The 6,060-nt window shown below is 29.0% G+C and overlaps 1 long non-coding RNA gene across 1 annotated transcript in view; it reads right to left on the minus strand.

Moving 5' to 3' along the window:
* Positions 1 to 246: 246 nt before the first annotated feature.
* LOC136027240 (uncharacterized) overlaps positions 247 to 6,060 on the minus strand; it is a 38,049-nt gene continuing 32,235 nt past the window's right edge. Inside the window, exon 2 of the long non-coding RNA XR_010617551.1 lies at positions 247 to 2,326. This is a non-coding gene — a long non-coding RNA (uncharacterized LOC136027240). The remainder of the gene's footprint in view (positions 2,327 to 6,060) is intronic.

Below are 6,060 nucleotides of genomic sequence, written 5' to 3' on the forward strand. Positions count from 1 at the left end.
TGAATATAGATATATATATATATATATATGGTTTTAACTACGTAAAACTTGCGAATATACAACATTCTTTGCTGTCCCATTGTCTTTGCATATAAATAGATTGTCAGGTTATCCCCCTGTTTCCCCCGGTGTCCCCGTTGTAGTTGTGTCCCTGTGTCCCGGTCGTCATTTATATTCCCTGTGTCCCGGGTCCCGGTCATCATTTGTATCCCGGTGTCCCGGTCTGTATATACATTCGTTTTTTAGTTTTGTTTTTCTCCTTTATTTTTTTCCTTTTTTTTTCTTTTTTAGCTTATTTAGATTTTTAGATTTTTTAGTTTTTTTTATTAGTTTTTAGTTTTTATTTCTTTTTAGTTTTTTTGTCCCGGTCGTCATTTATATCCCCCTGTTTCCCCCGGTGTCCCCGTTGTAGTTGTGTCCCTGTGTCCCGGTCGTTATTTATATTCCCTGTGTCCCGGTCGTCATTTGTATCCCGGTGTACCGGTCTGTATATACATTCGTTTTTTAGTTTTGTTTTTCTCCTTTATTTTTTTCCTTTTTTTTTCTTTTTTAGTTTATTTAGATTTTTAGATTTTTTAGTTTTTTTATTAGTTTTTAGTTTTTTTTTTCTTTTTAGTTTTTTTGTAGTTTTTACCTTCTTTTTAGTTTTGTTAATTTTTTTTTTTACTTGTGTCCTGGTCGTCATTTATACTCCCTGTGTCCCGGTGCTTTGTTGATTGCTAATCGAACATTCCTTTTGTCCTGGTCGCTTTCTCTTTGAGTGTCGTCATTTATTTTTTTCTTTTTTAGTTCTTTTAGTTTTTACCTTTTTTAGTTTTTTTTTAGTTTTTAGTTTTTTTAGTTTTTTACCTTTTTTTAGTTTTTTTAGTTTTTTAGCTTTTTTATTTTTTTTATTAGTTTTTAGTTTTTTTGTAGTTTTTGCCTTTTTTTTTAGTTTTTTGTCCTGGTCGCTTTCTCTTTGAGTGTCGTCATTTATTAGTTTTTTCCTTTTTTTTTTTAGTTTTTTATTGGTTTTTACCTTTATTTTAGCTTATTTTTCAGTTTTTTCCTTTTTTTTAGTTTTTTTTTATTTTTTTTAGTTTTTTACCTTTTTTTAGTTTTTTTAGTTTTTTTAGTTTTTTAGCTTTTTTACTTTTTTTATTAGTTTTTAGTTTTTTTTTGTAGTTTTTGCCTTTTTTTAGTTTTTTCAGTTTTTTTTTTAGTTTTTTATTGGTTTTTACCTTTATAGTTTTTTTAGTTTTTTAGCTTTTTTATTTTTTTATTAGTTTTTAGTTTTTTTTGTAGTTTTTGCCTTTTTTTAGTTTTTTCAGTTTTGACGTCACCTAATCCAGTTTTTTCAGGTGACGTCACCTGACACATCCATCCACACATCCATCCATCCATCCATCCACAGACAACTTATTTTTATATATATAGATATATATATATATATATATATATATATATATATATATATATATATATATATATATATATATATATATATATGGTTTTAACTACGTAAAACTTGCGAATATACAACATTCTTTGCTGTCCCATTGTCTTTGCATATAAATAGATTGTCAGGTTTACCGACTCTTGAACATGCAACATATAATGGTCCATGGGAAAACAATCTGTATTCAGATCTATACCTCATGATTCTAATGATTGCCCTTGAGCTTTGTTGATGGTGATTGCTAATCGACCATTCCCTGTCCCGGTGTCCCGGTCGTCATTTACATCCCCCTGTTTCCCCCGGTGTCCCCGTTGTAGTTGTGTCCCTGTGTCCCGGTCGTCATTTATATTCCCTGTGTCCCGGTCGTCATTTGTATCCCGGTGTCCCGGTCTGTTTTTTTATTAGTTTTTAGTTTTTTTTTCTTTTTAGTTTTTTTGTTCCGGTCGTCATTTATATCCCCCTGTTTCCCCCGGTGTCCCCGTTGTAGTTGTGTCCCTGTGTCCCGGTCGTCATTTATATTCCCTGTGTCCCGGTCGTCATTTGTATCCCGGTGTACCGGTCTGTATATACATTCCTTTTTTAGTTTTGTTTTTCTCCTTTATTTTTTTCCTTTTTTTTCTTTTTTAGTTTATTTAGATTTTTAGATTTTTTAGTTTTTTTATTAGTTTTTAGTTTTTTTTTCTTTTTAGTTTTTTTGTAGTTTTTAACTTCTTTTTAGTTTTGTTAATTTTTTTTTTTACTTATGTCCTGGTCGTCATTCATACTCCCTGTGTCCCGGTGCTTCCCGGTGCTTTGTTGATTGCTAATCGAACATTCCTTTTGTCCTGGTCGCTTTCTCTTTGAGTTTCGTCATTTAATTTTTTCTTTTTTAGTTCTTTTAGTTTTTACCTTTTTTAGTTTTTTTTTAGTTTTTTAGATGAAAATTTTTTTTAGTTTTTTCCTTTTTTTCTTTTTAGTTTTTTATTGGTTTTTACCTTTATTTTAGCTTATTTTTCAGTTTTTTCCTTTTTTTTAGTTTTTTTTTATTTTTTATTTTTTTTAGTTTTTTACCTTTTTTTAGTTTTTTTAGTTTTTTAAGTTTTTTAGCTTTTTTACTTTTTTTATTAGTTTTTAGTTTTTTTTTGTAGTTTTTGCCTTTTTTTAGTTTTTTCAGTTTTTTTTTTTAGTTTTTTAGTTTTTTTTTGTAGTTTTTGCCTTTTTTTTAGTTTTTTTAGTTTTTTAGCTTTTTTATTTTTTTTATTAGTTTTTAGTTTTTTTTGTAGTTTTTGCCTTTTTTAGTTTTTTCAGTTTTGACGTCACCTGATCCAGTTTTTTCAGGTGACGTCACCTGACACATCCATCCACACATCCATCCACACATCCACAGACAGACAACTTATTTTTATATATATAGATAGAAGATATATACTAGCTGTTGGGGTAGCGCTTCGCGCCACCCCAACACCTAGTTGGTGGGGGCGCTTCGCGCCCCCCCAAGCCCCCGCGCGCGCGTAAGTCGTTACGCGCCATAATAGTTACGCGCCAATGTAGTTGTGTCCCTATGTCCCACCTGTGAATATATATATATATATATATATATATATATATATATATATATATATATATATATATATATATATATATATATATATATATATATATATATATATATATATATATATATATATATATATATATATATATATATATATATATATATATATATATATATATATATATATATATATATAATATATATATATATATATATATATATATATATATATATATATATATATATATATATATATATATATATATATATATATATATATATATATATATATATATGGTTTTAACTACGTAAAACTTGCGAATATACAACATTCTTTGCTGTCCCATTGTCTTTGCATATAAATAGATTGTCAGGTTTACCGACTCTTGAACATGCAACATATAATGGTCCATGGGAAAACAATCTGTATTCAGATCTATACCTCATGATTCTAATGATTGCCCTTGAGCTTTATTGATGGTGATTGCTAATCGACCATTCCCTGTCCCAGTGTCCCGGTCGTCATTTATATCCCCCTGTTTCCCCCGGTGTCCCCGTTGTAGTTGTGTCCCTGTGTCCCGGTCGTCATTTATATTCCCTGTGTCCCGGTCGTCATTTGTATCACGGTGTCCCGGTCTGTATATACATTCGTTTTTTAGTTTTGTTTTTCTCGTTTATTTTTTTCCTTTTTTCTTCTTTTTTAGTTTATTTAGATTTTTAGATTTTTTAGTTTTTTTTATTAGTTTTTAGTTTTTTTTCTTTTTAGTTTTTTTGTAGTTTTTACCTTCTTTTTAGTTTTGTTAGTTTTTTTTTTACTTATGTCCTGGTCGTCATTTATACTCCCTGTGTCCCGGTGCTTTGTTGATTGCTAATCGAACATTTCTTTTGTCCTGGTCGCTTTCTCTTTGAGTGTCGTCATTTATTTTTTTCTTGTTTAGTTCTTTTAGTTTTTACCTTTTTTAGTTTTTTTTAGTTTTTTAGATGAAATTTTTTTTTAGTTTTTTCCTTTTTTTCTTTTTAGTTTTTTATTGGTTTTTACCTTTATTTTAGCTTATTTTTCAGTTTTTTCCTTTTTTTATTTTTTTTTATTTTTTATTTTTTTTTAGTTTTTTACCTTTTTTTAGTTTTTTTAGTTTTTTTAGTTTTTTAGCTTTTTTACTTTTTTTTATTAGTTTTTAGTTTTTTTTTGTAGTTTTTGCCTTTTTTTAAGTTTTGTTTTTCTCCTTTATTTTCTCCTTTACTCCCTGTGTCCCGGTGCTTTGTTGATTGCTAATCGAACATTCCTTTTGTCCTGGTCTCTTTCTCTTTGAGTGTCGTCATTTATTTTTTTCTTTTTTAGTTCTTTTAGTTTTTACCTTTTTTAGTTTTTTTTTAGTTTTTTAGATGAAAATTTTTTTAAGTTTTGAATGCCAGGCGATAACTTTCAGATTGCTCTGATTCCTCGGCACGCTTTCTTTTCTTACTTTCTCTATCAGCCTCAAGCCTGTTTCCCTGCTGTTCTTTTGATTCCTCGGCACGCCTTCTTTTTTTACTTTCTCTTTCAGAAGCAAGTCTGGTTTCGCGTTGCTCTGGTAGTTCCTCGACACGCCTTCGTTGACGTAAATTGCACATTCTTAATCTGGCCATTTCTCTTTGAACCGCAAGCCTGGTTTTGCTTTTTGGTAACATTCTACCTTTTTCAATTTTTCAGTGTTCATTCTAACATTTATGTTAGAAAAAAATTTTACGTACCAAGCATGCAAACACTCGACAATTTATAATAAAACTCAAAATTATAAATATCTGTTATACGGTTTTCGAATTACTTTAATCTATTGTCAAAATATATAGAAATATTTATGCAATTACCAGTTTCTACATTTTTAGTTTCAGTTTGCTTTTCAGTTTAGTTTCATTTTTATATATATTTAAGATATAATCTGGCGTAACGGACAGACAACTTATTATATATATATATATATATATATATATATATATATATATATATATATATATATATATATATATATATATATATATATATATATATATATATATATATATATATATATATATATATATATATATATATATATATATATATATATATATATATATATATATATATATATATATTTATATATATGTATATAAGGAGTCTGATGATAACTACCGTAGACTACCCGTTTTAAGTAACAAGAGACTTTGCACTGAAGTTAATGCCAATTTCTCCTATTTACAAGATAACGTTTATTGCCTGAATAGGACTAAAATACTGCCGAGAAAAGTCTGAGATAGGCCATCGCTGAGAGCCATTCATGCAACCCTCCAGTTTCAGAACCCTTACTTCTGCATGCGGAGTATTCGTCCATAAACATACTTCTATTCTAGAAAAGGTCATTATGTACATGAATTCCAAGTTTTGTATCACCAAGTTGATTTTTTTGAGGCCTGAATGAATTATGTTTAATTTTGCAAAATCGTTCACAATATTGTGAAGGAGAGTAGTATTATCTTGTGTTGGAAGGGGAAGAAGGACCTCAGACGTTTCAAAAAGCGTGTTGTAAGACAAAAAATTACAAGATGTCTGTTAGACACTCCTTGGAAAAATATGAACAGATTTACTCGCAAGCCTCACTTTGTCATAAGGAAAATATTCGGACTAAATGTGTAGAATTGTTGCTGAAATAGTTACAACTCCTCTGTCATTGTAGGTCCATTTTGATTGTAAGATAAATATTGGATTTGTGTACCCACTTGTGTCGAAGTAAGAGAACAAGCGCTAAGACTGAACAGGGTCTGAAAGATATCCTTAAAAATGTGAACTTATAACATGAAGATTCAATTTAGGTATTTCAAAAAAAGTTTTGACCCTAGTAAGTTTGAATATCAAGAAAATTTTAGAATATCTAGCAAAAATAGCTAAAAGTGGATAAATGATTGGATAGATTTATCAACAATTAACTCAACAATACATTTAAACTACAAAAAACAAATGAGTTATCAAATGACTCCTGCAAGGCTCTATGGCTAGGAATGTAGGGCTGCAAAGCCTGCAACTTTTCTCAGATTTAGGTTTAGCTCTTCAAGGACTCTTCAAGCCTTTCAG

This window comes from Artemia franciscana, chromosome 1 (genome assembly GCF_032884065.1).
Source record: "Artemia franciscana chromosome 1, ASM3288406v1, whole genome shotgun sequence".
Classification (NCBI taxonomy): domain Eukaryota; kingdom Metazoa; phylum Arthropoda; class Branchiopoda; order Anostraca; family Artemiidae; genus Artemia; species Artemia franciscana.